Source organism: Pseudoliparis swirei, chromosome 5, assembly GCF_029220125.1.
Source record: "Pseudoliparis swirei isolate HS2019 ecotype Mariana Trench chromosome 5, NWPU_hadal_v1, whole genome shotgun sequence".
In the NCBI taxonomy this organism is placed as follows: Eukaryota; Metazoa; Chordata; class Actinopteri; order Perciformes; family Liparidae; genus Pseudoliparis; species Pseudoliparis swirei.
Genome location: NC_079392.1, coordinates 7423281 through 7435626, shown reverse-complemented (window position 1 = coordinate 7435626; position 12346 = coordinate 7423281). Strand labels below are relative to the sequence as shown.

The window sequence follows — 12346 nt, the reverse complement described above, 5'->3', positions numbered from 1 at the left end:
AAAGAAGATCTAATCAAATGGTCCCCGGATAATAACCAATCATCCCACCACATTTCATGCTATTCAAGACGATTTTGACCTTTTTCATGACCTTGACCTTTGACCCGATCGATCCCAAAATCTAATCAAATGAACCCCGGATAATAACCAAACATCCCACCAAATTTCATGCGATTCGGATTAATACTTTTTGACTTATGCGAATAGATAGATAGATAGATAGATATATACTTTATTAATCCCCAAGGGGGAAATTTGTCGAGTCAGTAGCAGCAACACACAAGAATAAAAAAAACAAAACACAAAATATAAGAAGGGTTAGGGTGATCTGGCAAGAGATGAACTGTTGTAGAGCCTCATAGCCGTCGGCAGGAATGTTCTCCTGTATCTCTCCTTGTGGCAGCGGAGCGTGAGGAGACGTCTGGAGAAAGTACTCCTCTGTCCCTGTAGGAGGTGGTGGAGAGGGTGGTCCGGGTTGTCCAATATGGACACCAGTTTCTTCAACGACCTCCTCTCCACCACCTGTTCCAGGTGCTCCAGCTGGCAGCCGATGATGGAGCCAGCCTTCCTAACCAGTTTGTTAAGACGGCTGGTGTCACCGGCCCCGATGCTGCTCCCCCAGCAGACAATGGCAAAGTGCAGCACACTGGCCACAACCGACTGGTAGAATAACTCCAGCATCTTGCTGCACACGATGAAGGATCGAAGCTTTCTCAGGAAAAAGAGTCGACTCATCCCTTCTTGTAAACAGCGTTGATGTTGGCCTTCCAGTTCAGTCGGCTGTCGATGGAGACGCCCAGGTACTTGTACCTCCACCATGTCCACGACCACTCCCAGGACACTCAGAGGTGTAGGAGCTGTCGCCTTCCTCCTGAAGTCCACCACCATCTCTCTGGTCTTGGCCAGGTTCAGCCGCAGGTGGTTCTCATCGGCCCACTTTACAAAGTCACTCACCACTGCCCTGTACTCCTCCTCCCGTCCATCCCTAATACACCCGACCACTGCAGAATCATCAGAGTACTTCTGCAGATGGCATGACTCCGTGTTGTACTGGAAGTCACTGGTGTACAGGGTGAAGAGGAAGGGAGACAGAACAGTTCCTGTGGGGCACCAACATGACTGACCACCGCTCCAGACAGCACACGGCCCATTCTGACAAACTGTGGTCTGCCTGTGAGGTAGTCAGTGATCCAGGAGATGGTGGACGGTCCACACGCCACCGCAGCTTCTCACTCAGCAGCAGTGGCTGGATGGTGTTAAATGCACTGGAGAAGTCAAAGAAAGTGACTCTCACAGTGGCACCCTGTCCATCCAGGTGCGACTGTGCTCAAGGCAGCAGGTAGATGATGGCGTCGTCCACTCCCACATGAGGCTGGTAAGCAAATTGCAGAGGGTCCAACGATGATTTCACCTGCGGCCGGAGGTGGGCCAAGACCAGCCTCTCCAGCACCTTCATCACATGGGAGGTGAGGGCGACCGGTCGGTAGTCGTTGAGGCCAGATGGTGCTGACTTCTTTGGGACAGGGACCAGGCACGACGCCTTCCACAGCACTGACTTCCCCAGCCTCAGGCTGAGGTTGAAGAGGCGCCTGCAGGACACCAGACAGCTGGGTGGCGAGGTCTTTAGGACCCTGGGGCTGATGCCATCAGGACCTTCAGCTCTGCGCTGGTGTAGTTTCTCCAGCTGTCTTCTCACCTGGTCAGTCGTCACAGAGAGAGGGGAGGGGAGGAGCCCATTGTTATTGAGGGCTCGGTGGATGTGCAGCTCAGCAGGGGGACAGAGGGGAGGAGGTGTTTGGGAGGTGTGATGTGGAGGAGACGGGAGGGCTGTGAACTGAACCTATTGAAAAAACAGTTCAGCTCGCTGGCTCTCTCCAGGGAGCCCCTGGCTGTCTCCTCCCACCTTGAAGCCAGTTATCTGCTTCATGCCAGACCACACCTCCTTGTGTTGTTCAGCTGGAGTTTGGCCTCCAGCTTCCTCCTGTAGGAGTCCTTGCCTCCCTGAGCTTCACCTTTAGGTTGCGCTGGGCTCCTCAGCTCATCCTTGTCTCCAGACCTGAAAGCAGCTTTCATGTTAAGAAGCGCCTTCAGGTCCCTGGTGATCCAGGGCTTGTTGTTGGGGAAGCAGCACAGTCCGTGATGGGATGGTGGTGTGTTCACAGAACTTGATGTATTCCGTGATGCAGTCGGTCATACTGTTGATGTCCTCCTGCGGTCCGCACAACACATCCCAGTCCGCTGACTCAAGCAGTCCTGTAGAGCGTCGTTAGCCTCCAGAGACCACCTCCTCACAGTCCTGGTGGTCACCGCAGCCTCTTCACCAGAGGAACATACCTGGGTGTCAGCCGGACCAGGTCATGATCAGACCTGCCGAGGGGAAGGGCAGTGGCGCTGTATGCGCCCTTAGTATTAGCATACAGCAAGTCCAGAGTTTTATTGTTCCTTGTTGGGCAGTCTATGTATTGATGGAAGGTTGGCAGAGCTTTTTCCAATGTGGTGTGGTTAAAGTCACCAGTGATAGTCATGAATGCTCCAGGCTGATGATTCAGCAGAGCAGACACAGTGGAGTGGATGGTGTCCACAGCTTCCTCAGCGCCAGCTGATGGCGGCACGTACGACAACCACAATGGCGGACGTGAACTCTCTCGGCAAATAGTACGGGCGCATCCCCACGGCCAACAGTTCAATGTTCGCTACAGAAGCGCCCTTCACGCACACATGGTCCGGTGGCACCACCGCTCATTCACATAAACAGCGATCCCGCCTCTTCTTACCGCCTGTGTAGCGCTCTGTCAGCCCGAACAGTCCTGAAGCCGGGCAAAGACGCTGTGATCCGGATAGTCAGCGTAGCCACGCCTCAGTGAAGCACAGGAGACTGCTCTCACGGAAGATCCTCTCGGTCATTACCAGCGCCGAGCTCATCCGCCTTATTCGCCAAAGACCTCACGCCTCGTTATGATCGACGGTACCGAGGGTTTGTATCTCCTCGTTTTAGCCCTCCGCTTGACACCCGATCTGCAACCGCGAGCCCTCCTCCGTAGCTCCAGCGGGATCACAGGTCTGTCTCCAGGCAGAAGCTGCGGCCTGCACAGCGCGATCAGCTGAGCACGCGAGTAGACGACGGACCCCGTCATTGTTTTGCTGTGTCTCACCGATACTCACGACAAAGTGAACAAAAGCCACAGTAGAATTATCGAAAAAAGTAGTTATGGTCCAGTGTCCGGACCAGAATTAAGACAAACGTGAAAGAAAAGAAAAAGAAAAAGAGAGGAAAAGTGCAAAAAAGACAATAAAATAAAAGCAAAACGCCACTACTGAAACAAGCAGCCGTTGGCACAGCGCTTCCGGCTATGGACGCACGCACGGACGCATACAAATACGCGGCGGTCAAAACATTACCTTCCGCATTTTCAATGCAAAGGTAATTAGAGATTTCACTTCCTCCACAGTTCCCTGACAACGACAGCATTCTGTGTCTCGATCATATCTAAGAACCAGAACCTTTCTGTTCCTCAGATTTAGATCACAGATGAACATATTTGTGCTTGAGACTGCTCGTCAAAAACAACTTACCATTGATGTCACTTTGGGAGTTGGGGACTTCTGGGTTTTTCGATCAGCACTAACAAACCGTCAGAATAATCACTTCTGAAACCTTCAATCTGCAGACTGAACTAAATTTGCATTTCTGTCACTCCTTCATCTCAGAGTAGCGGCCTAGTAGAATACCTTTCGCAGCGTTAACCAAGTTTGGTTTTAAAGTCAATCATGGATCTCTCCAAACCGAGGACGATGCTAATTCTGTGCCAGGACAATGAAATATGGTTTCTTAATAAAAACCATATTGTGTTGCGTCTGCTCCAAAAACCCTGAGCCATGGGGCCATTTATCTAAAACACAGAGAATCTTAGTTTATCAGACATTATGTTGTTTAATCTAGCTTCGTTAGTTTTATTTTATTGCCCTTATACCTGACGGGAGAGAATCCTTCGGGTTGCGTACCCACACTGACGGCAGGTCGAAGCTTCGATCTTGATGTCTGCACCTGTTTTTGCGACACAGAAGGTGCCAGGTGCTAACGAGGTTTGGTAGATAATTGATTGACGGTAAAGTTGGTCTCAGAATCATTGCTGTCTGAATTAATAAAATCCCCCCCCCCATGCACTGATGTGTAATTGGTTGGTCGGGTTGCAGTCTGTGAATGCCTGAGTGGGTTTTTGTTAAGATGGACACGAGTGTTAAATAAAAGCCACAAATCACACATTTGAATATTTATTTGTAATGAAAAGCACGAGCTATGTGCATTAAAAAAAAAATCCCTTTCTGTGCCACAGTGTAGAATGAGGTGTAGTTTGAACATGTTGGTTATTAGTGAGACCAGTGTTTCAGCACTGGGTGCAAAAGTTTTTTTCGCCCTGATGTTGTAAATATAAAATTCCCTTTAAACATATAAATGGATAAATGACTGAATGAGCCTTTTTAGTTTCTAGGAGTTTCATTGCCTTCATGATGAAAGCACAGTGTGTGTCCGACAGCACATACTTGGAAATACTCGCTTGGCAAAGCTTTCAAATGATGTCTCACCACGCTGCACTGATACTGGAGAGCAAATCATGAACTAGACGAGGAAGTAAGAGGTTGCTTAGCGACTGTTAACAAAGCGGGTCATAAAACATCCTTGCTGTACAATAACAGAGTGCTGAGTGTTGGCTTAATGGATCAACAGTTATTCTCTAAGTTTATTTAAATTCTAGAATTCTGTGTTTTATATATATATATATATATATATATATATATAAATAAATATTTCAGATATGGCTTTTGTTTACAGTAAATATGTAACTGGAGCTCTTCTCTGTCCTTGACCAGTAGGTTGCTGACTAGTTCACAGTAACAGTCCTTGGACGTTAACGTATATATCATTATGTATATATATATATTTAATTTTCAGGTATATTCAGTCAGCTGCAAAACAAAACTCCCTGGTATTGAAATATCTCTCTCTGGTGTTTCTGTCATGGCTGCATTATCATTTTTAACATTTTCTTTTCTTTACAGCTGTGTGCCGGCCACGCAGACCGAGACCCCGATACATGCTGCCGGACATCTTTCCCCACACAGGTCAGTGTCTCCGGGAGAATCGCCGGTTGCCACCTGCCTCTCCTGTAAATGTGAGAGGCATCAGGTGACAACAATTGCTGCACACCCTCTCCATTATTCATCAGGCCCACGGCCTTCTCCCGTGTTTCGTGTCTCCAGTCAGACTGCATGCACTGCCTGCCACGTGCCGCCCTCTGGTGGTCAACAGCAGACATTACAGCGGCGTCGCAAAAGAGCCACAAAAGAAGGGATTCCTCTCTTTGTGTGTTCAGAGTAGAGAAAAAAAACTAAATGATTGACAAGTGACAAAAATATCTAAAGATAATTGATCCGGGGGGGAGTTTAAAGCAGCTGCCGTATGATACAGGGTTCTTACGGTCATGGAAAAACCTGGAAAATGTCTGGAATTCAAAAATGGTTATTTCAAGGCCAGGAAAAAATTGGAAAAAAATCATGGAATTTGTCATTCAATTTTTCCGAAATTTCACAAAATGTTTGGTCATGGAAATTTGGTTTGAAGTCATGGAAAAGTCATGGAAATCCATTGGTCAAAATGTGTATGAAGTCTGATAATAGATGCAAGTTTCGGTAAAAAGAGGAAATTGAGTTTGGATTTAAAGGCCACGACAGAATCCCGTAAAGTCCACGTGGAGGTATTTAATACGACATGAACGGGCCCTCTGGGAGTAGGCTACCAGCCAGAGTTTTAAAGGTGTGGGTGTTTATCAGGGAGTGAGCGTCTTGCAAATAAATGCCACTGGTTGCATCATGTGAACATAATGCAACCAGTGCATGCTCCTGAATTGTTGGGCTTGATGGACCAGAAGTATAACATTTCTGGTTCTCTGCTGCATTCCGACTACAAGAAAGTGCAATACTAAAGTGCTGCCGTGCCCTTTTATTATGAACTTGTGATAATGACTTTACGTTTCTGTTCTTGCCGGTGACCTGTTTTCACTTTGGTTTTATTGCCGGAGTTAGTTAGTGCATAGAAGTGGCTTTAGATAACAAGAAGTTATCACATATTTATATTTATTGATTGCATTCAATCGCAGCCAAAGTTAGAGCCTGGACTTCAAGTAACTCCCTCTGTGGTGTTCTGTGATTATATGTTTCCTCCACATGAGGGCAGCATGAGGCAGTCTGCAGTCTCTCTTCCCCAGGTTGTATGAGGACTCTTCATCAAAGCAAAGTCTGCCTGCATTACTAAATGTGTGGTCAAAAATAACTACCATCACCAAAAAAAAGCCATTCTTTGCTCATTTCGGGTTACGGCATTGCAGTTCCGCAAATGAGTAATTGTCATTCTTGTTTCATAATATGTATACATGCTCCTTTTCTTTTTCTTTTTTGTAGTTTCGTCAGAATTTCATGTGAAGACCTGTGGCCCGTTGGCTCGTCACTGCAGTGTGTCTTAAACAACTGTACATGTGCTATGAGCGGTGATTGGGTGTGGCATTAGATCTATGAGGGCAATCATAATCATATTAATATGCCATAGTTCGCAGTGGGTCAGTCACATGACTGTATGTCAGGAACCGGAAAAATAATCAAATACATTTTAGGGAAAGTAACACAAATCTTTCCAGAGACAACTTTTGGAGACACCAAGCTATTCCAATCCTTGCATGAGCATCCCGTATGATTAAACGAGAGAATGGAAAAAGTTACCCAGATGATGTGCATGTGTTAAACAAAGGCTATTTGTTCCTTCTTATTTTTACCATAGTGCAGGTGTGTTGCTAATTGGCTGCCGGGCGTGGGCCTGTTCTGCCAACGGAATCAGAAACGCATGTGGCGGCCCTGAGTTCCCTTTGTGACACCTGACTGTTTGTTATAGCGTTCACCGTATACGTGGGCTGAAGTCGCAGGTTCAATGACAGATCCGGGGCTCGGCGTGACCGTTGACCTTTGGACGCTCGTTCATACGAGCAAGAGGAGGTTTACATATTTACTGCATCACCGTGGCACCACAGGGAGATCCCAGGCCCCTTTGAGGCATGCACTCCATCCTGTTTCATAAGCGTCTGCTCATATATGGGCATCTTCCTTCCTTTTCCTCGGTTGCACTTCGTCCGCTGCCTGAACAGCAACCCCCCCCCCACCCCCACCCCCTTTGCTCCACATGCATAGACACACTCCTACTCATGCTGGTTAGCTAAGGGCAGAGGCAGGGAGTGGCTCTTCCATGTGCAGGAAGCGATGTGGTGAATGTTCATTTGATCAACCAACTTTGATGACTTGCATCCCTGGCCAGCTGGTGCAGTCTGCACTGACGGAGAGAAACAGCTCATAAGTCTGCACGTGAAACTGATTGTTTCCCTCGTGCCACACATGTCCCGCTTCAACTCTTTCAAGGAAGCGGAAGAAAAGAAAAAGAAGAAGAAAAAAAAAACCCTCTTTGATCTTTAAGAAACAGAACCCGTTCAAGACCTTTTTCCCCCCTTTTCTTTCTCGTGGGCGCTGTTCTGAGCAGCCTCCTCCTATCTGCAGATCTCTTCCAGAGATTTACGTTATTAGTGTTATTTACTTACGGGCACCTCTAATTTTGGGGAATTCACGCCAGGATCAGTGCCCTGGAAGTGCCCTGCAGATACCTCTTGAGATTAGCGGCCCTATCTGCGCGGCTGCAACGTGGACACGCGTCGGCCTCGTCGCGTCCTTTGCCCACAGGCCACAGAGAGCGTCACCTGCTGTGTGCAGCCGTGGCTCCATCAGCCACCGGCTTCTACTCCTTCTCTCGTTCACACGGGGAAACATTTACAATGCAAACCATATGCTTTCAATTAATACTTGGGGGTGGGGGGTGGGAACAGTGTTCTGTGGTTTTATTTGCACAGGAATATTTCCTGTGTGAGAAAAAACCAGTGTGTCCACCCCCGGTCCGGCCATGTGCCTCCACAAAACCATTAGCGTGAATGAATTATTGCTGCAGTTTCTGATGTGTAATTAGCCCCCCACGCACACACCTCCTTGTTCCTCCTGTGACAAATTACCAGCCCACTCAACAACGAGGTCACTGGCCATCCTGTTTCTATGTTCACGCCTCGCCAATTCAATGCAGGTTCCCAAACAAACTTCCGCTCTTCTCACAATGGGCTTGTGGGTGGCTCTGCTCTGGGGAGGAGAACTGTTAGCATGTTACATGTTCGCATCGTTATAAAAAAAATGGTGAACACGGCCAGGCTGTGTTCACAAACTGTTTTCGTAGCTATACCATTCGAAAACAAATGCACTATAATGTGTATATAATACCAACAAACACAACCGATTCGTATCGTAATCCTGAGCCATGACAGGTGACGTCGTACAAAGAGCGAGAAAAAGCACATCGGGCGGTATTTGTCTCAAACTTCGGTAACGACACTTCCAAGGTCATTGTAACCCAAACATTTGACTTTTTTACGATGTATCTTCCATTCTTCAGTCATGCCATCCCAATAATTATTTAACCCAAACCACGATCGTTTCCTAATCCGAACCAAATCGTTGTAGCTATTGCCTGAACGCCGCAGCAGCTAGCGCTGGCGTGCTGATCGTTCGTGTTGCTGGAAATCCGCGAGAAAACACACGAGAAGTCACAAAATAACATTCAATAAGATGTCACACGAACGTTGACGTGGGAAACATTATACATGCTGAACATCAGCTAGTTAGTGCTGCAGGAATTTGGCCCTAACGCCTGAAAATGAGTTGGCACTTTTCTGATTCCCTCGTCTCAAAGTCGATGTTTTCCTTTGAAGTGCCTTTTAGTTTAATGCCTAAAATAAGGTGTGTAGTTCACCTTTTATGTTTTGTTCCCACAAAATACCTCTGTAAAGACACTCTCTGGATATTTAAAGCATTTAAGCGTCTTAAAATAAAGGCTATCGCTAACAGGTGGCTAAATGAGATGACAAAAGTATGCTAGCAATGCTGACATTCGCGAATATCCTGGCTGCAGACTTCAAATCTAGTTCCAGTGCCCGTGTGTCCTTCCACATCCTGATGCATCGAAGGTCTTTTGGAGGAAAGTGCCTCTGCACAGCAACAGCGTGTCTTCTGCCCTCTGCGTTCATGGCAGCAGGCTCGACTCTGGACAATAAACACTGCTGCTGTGTCCACTTAGAGAGGCTCCTGTGCCACGGCCCACATGTCTGCCAGACAAGAATTCCAGCCACCCTGGTCTCTGCTGCGGGAGCCATCCGGGGAATGTCGGCTTCCAGTGAACAAACACAAGGGTCTGGCAGTTAAGAGAGGAAGACCACGCAGCAGCCCGGGATGTCACCCTGCCCAGAAAAAAAATCTGCCCAGCCACTGGATGCATGCCTGGGATTCTTTTCCAGCAAGCCGCTCTTTCCTGCTTTGATTTTTTTTCTTTTTCTTCCACCAGACAGTGGCAAAGGAAATATTTTCCAGTTCCAGAAATAAGTTGCTTTTAATTGCATTGCCTTGAAAAGTACACACTCGGAGGTCTGTGCCGCTGTGAGAATGCACCTTTTGATTGATGTTCATGATGGGCCGAAGCGGGGCGGCGCGCTGCTCGGCGTCGCAGCCCCACGTTCCATTGGAGTTACACCGCTCTGAAAACAAACCGCTGCAACCGGCGCTCGCATACTTTCCCTGTGAGATCCTGGTCCGCCGCTTTGAATGAATACAGCATTATAGAGCTCCGAAAAGCACGGTGGAAAAAAGGGCCCTGTCGTCATTTGAACCCTCTGCACCGGACTCCGTTTGAACACATTATGGTGTGGGCCATTGTTGACTGAGGTCATGCAAACTTTGGCCAGTAAGCAGGTTAACATTCCATTAAACTACACATGCCCCCCCGCACAGAGCAGACTCGTCCAGGTCTTTGTGACCTCATGGCAGTGTAAATGTTCTCACTCACTCGTGCCCATTGAAAGTTGTTATGACAAGTTAGTTTTTATTGTCAAACCCTGCTCTGGGAGCTCTGACACAGCAGGTCAGAAGACATTGAGAAACAGTTTCCTGCAAGAAATATTGAGATTTCATGGACTGCAGTAGCTGTTTTGCATGCAGGCCTCTTTAAAAAAAAAATCAAGCCCACATAACTTGCAGCATTCCCTCTCTGCAAATGTACAGTGTCTGCACGAGAACGGACAGACACACTTAGCTTTTTGTGCCGCAACGCCACACCCGGTGGAAGATGGAAACAGCCTTTGCACGGTGGTCGACACTTAACACACGCACAAGAGTCCCTCAAGAAAGCCCCACTGTGTCACATAATGAAACATATTAGAAGTTTCATTTCCTGTACTCAACTCTACCGACCTTACCGAAAGCAGCGATAATAAAATATTTTTTTATGACAACGTATCAACTCTACGACTTTCACTCTCACCGGCCACCGTTTTGGCCGCAGCAGGATACAAGAGAGTGACTATTGGACCTCACATTGGTCAGGCGGCCAGGAACACAATTCTGGAAGAATGAAGATGTTTCTTCATAACTGCATAATTGTGTAAATTATCAACTGACGGCAATATCAACTTAAAATGGGAGGCTATGTCAGTGTTGTGTTTACAACTTGTTCAGTGGCCCACGCATCTCTTATTGCAGGTTTAAATAAAAGTAATATACTGAATTACCTGCATTTGAAATGTTCCTTCAATAAAATAGAAGCATACATACACAAGGGGAGATGGAAAGCTGCATGGCACAATTCATTCAGACCCTCCATTGTCATTTTATTTCTTTATTCCAGTGAAATAGGATTGCTGCTGTTATTTTCCAACCAAATGCAGAACAACTAAATCCAAGTTGTGATGCCTCCCCCACCAAAAATACCCAACATCATACCAGCAATTGTGAAATGCAGGCATTTCCCAAATACCACCCTGAAACTAATGATTGCATACAGCAGAGACTTCTCCTGAAAGTGTCCCACGCGCTCACTCTAAAATATGTGAACTCTGCCTGCAGTGCATCTTGTGCAGACCTGGACGAGGTGGATGCTTGGGATTCCTTTTCCGTTAATAATACCGCTTTCATTTGCCTCTCTCTCACTTTATGCAAACTCTCTGGCAGTCACGTGTAGGTACAAAGGGCAGATTACTAATGCGCCGAGACTGCAGGCTCACAAACAGGTGGCCTCCCGACAGGGAGATCACGGGAGGCGAAACCTGCAGCCACTCGTGGAGACTCCCTAAAAGGACACTGTGGGCACGGCGTCCACGCCAGCGGCTCTCTCGTCCAAAAGCCCTCTCCTCCTCCTCCTCCTCCTCCTCCTCCTCCTCCTTCCCTTACGACTGCTCGTTATGCGCTCTATATTGTTCACTCAGCTCTGGGGTGCTCCAAAGTTCACAGGAAGGAGAAGAGAGGGTGGGAGGTGGGAGACTCATTCCTGTTCCTGAGGTCAGGAGGCTGTGTTGTTCTTTTCCCAGCCCTCCCCTTTTTCTGTTTCGCTCTCTGTCTTTTGTTCGTCCTGATAAGAAGTCAGGTGGCAGCGGTGAGGAAGCCGTCCCTCACTTTCCGTTGCCGTGGTTTATGTTTTTATTTTAACGAATTTTTACTAGAAATAAGAGTAGAAAACGGAATAACTCCATAGATTTAGGAAAGCATCCTGCAAGGTTATTTTAATCTTAACTTTCAATTTAAATGTAATCTCCAGGTAAAAATGCAATAGACTATTCTCAGTAAAGTAAAGTAAACACAAAATAGTGTTATGGGATTGGCGCGGGACAAAATTACGAGAATGTTTGGGGAAACTTTCCACCCAAGCAGTTAATAACATGATGAATAAACTTTCCCTTGAGAAATAATCCCTAAAAGAAGGAACACAAGGAAACCTTAGCATACATGGAAAGTGATGGCTGTGTGTAGTGTTTGTCAGTTAGGCGTGTGGGGAAGTCTGGAAAAGGTGAAAAGGGGCTCGGTGATGGTAACATAGTTCTGTGTGTAACTGGAAGGCTTGGGGGGGGGGGGGGGGACTGGTGTTTATACTTGTGTAATTGGCCGTGACGAAAAAAGAAAAAGAAACCCTCTTTGGTTGACTTTTCATTCACATTGTGTGGTTTGCATCCCATATTACTAGTTTTGAAACTTGCCATGAAGCAAGCAGAACTTGATCAGCTTGTGTCGCAGTTCGAGCCTGTTTCTGCACCCTTTTTTTTATGTCCATAAAAAAAGAAAGAAAAAGAGTTGATTGTCATGCACAGAATGCACTTTGTTGGGGAAAAAAATGCATAACATTTCTGTTATTCTCATGAATGGCAGGGTGGTGCATTTAGTCCGGAGTGTAAGT

General features: G+C 46.9%; 1 protein-coding gene across 1 annotated transcript in view; it reads left to right on the top strand.

Annotated features, from left to right (window-relative positions):
• LOC130193556 (guanine nucleotide-binding protein G(I)/G(S)/G(O) subunit gamma-12-like) overlaps positions 1-12346 on the top strand; it is a 28067-nt gene that overhangs the window by 5316 nt on the left and 10405 nt on the right. The window contains exon 2 of the mRNA XM_056414078.1: positions 5059-5121. The gene's annotated coding sequence lies outside the window, so the exon portion shown is untranslated. The remainder of the gene's footprint in view (positions 1-5058; positions 5122-12346) is intronic.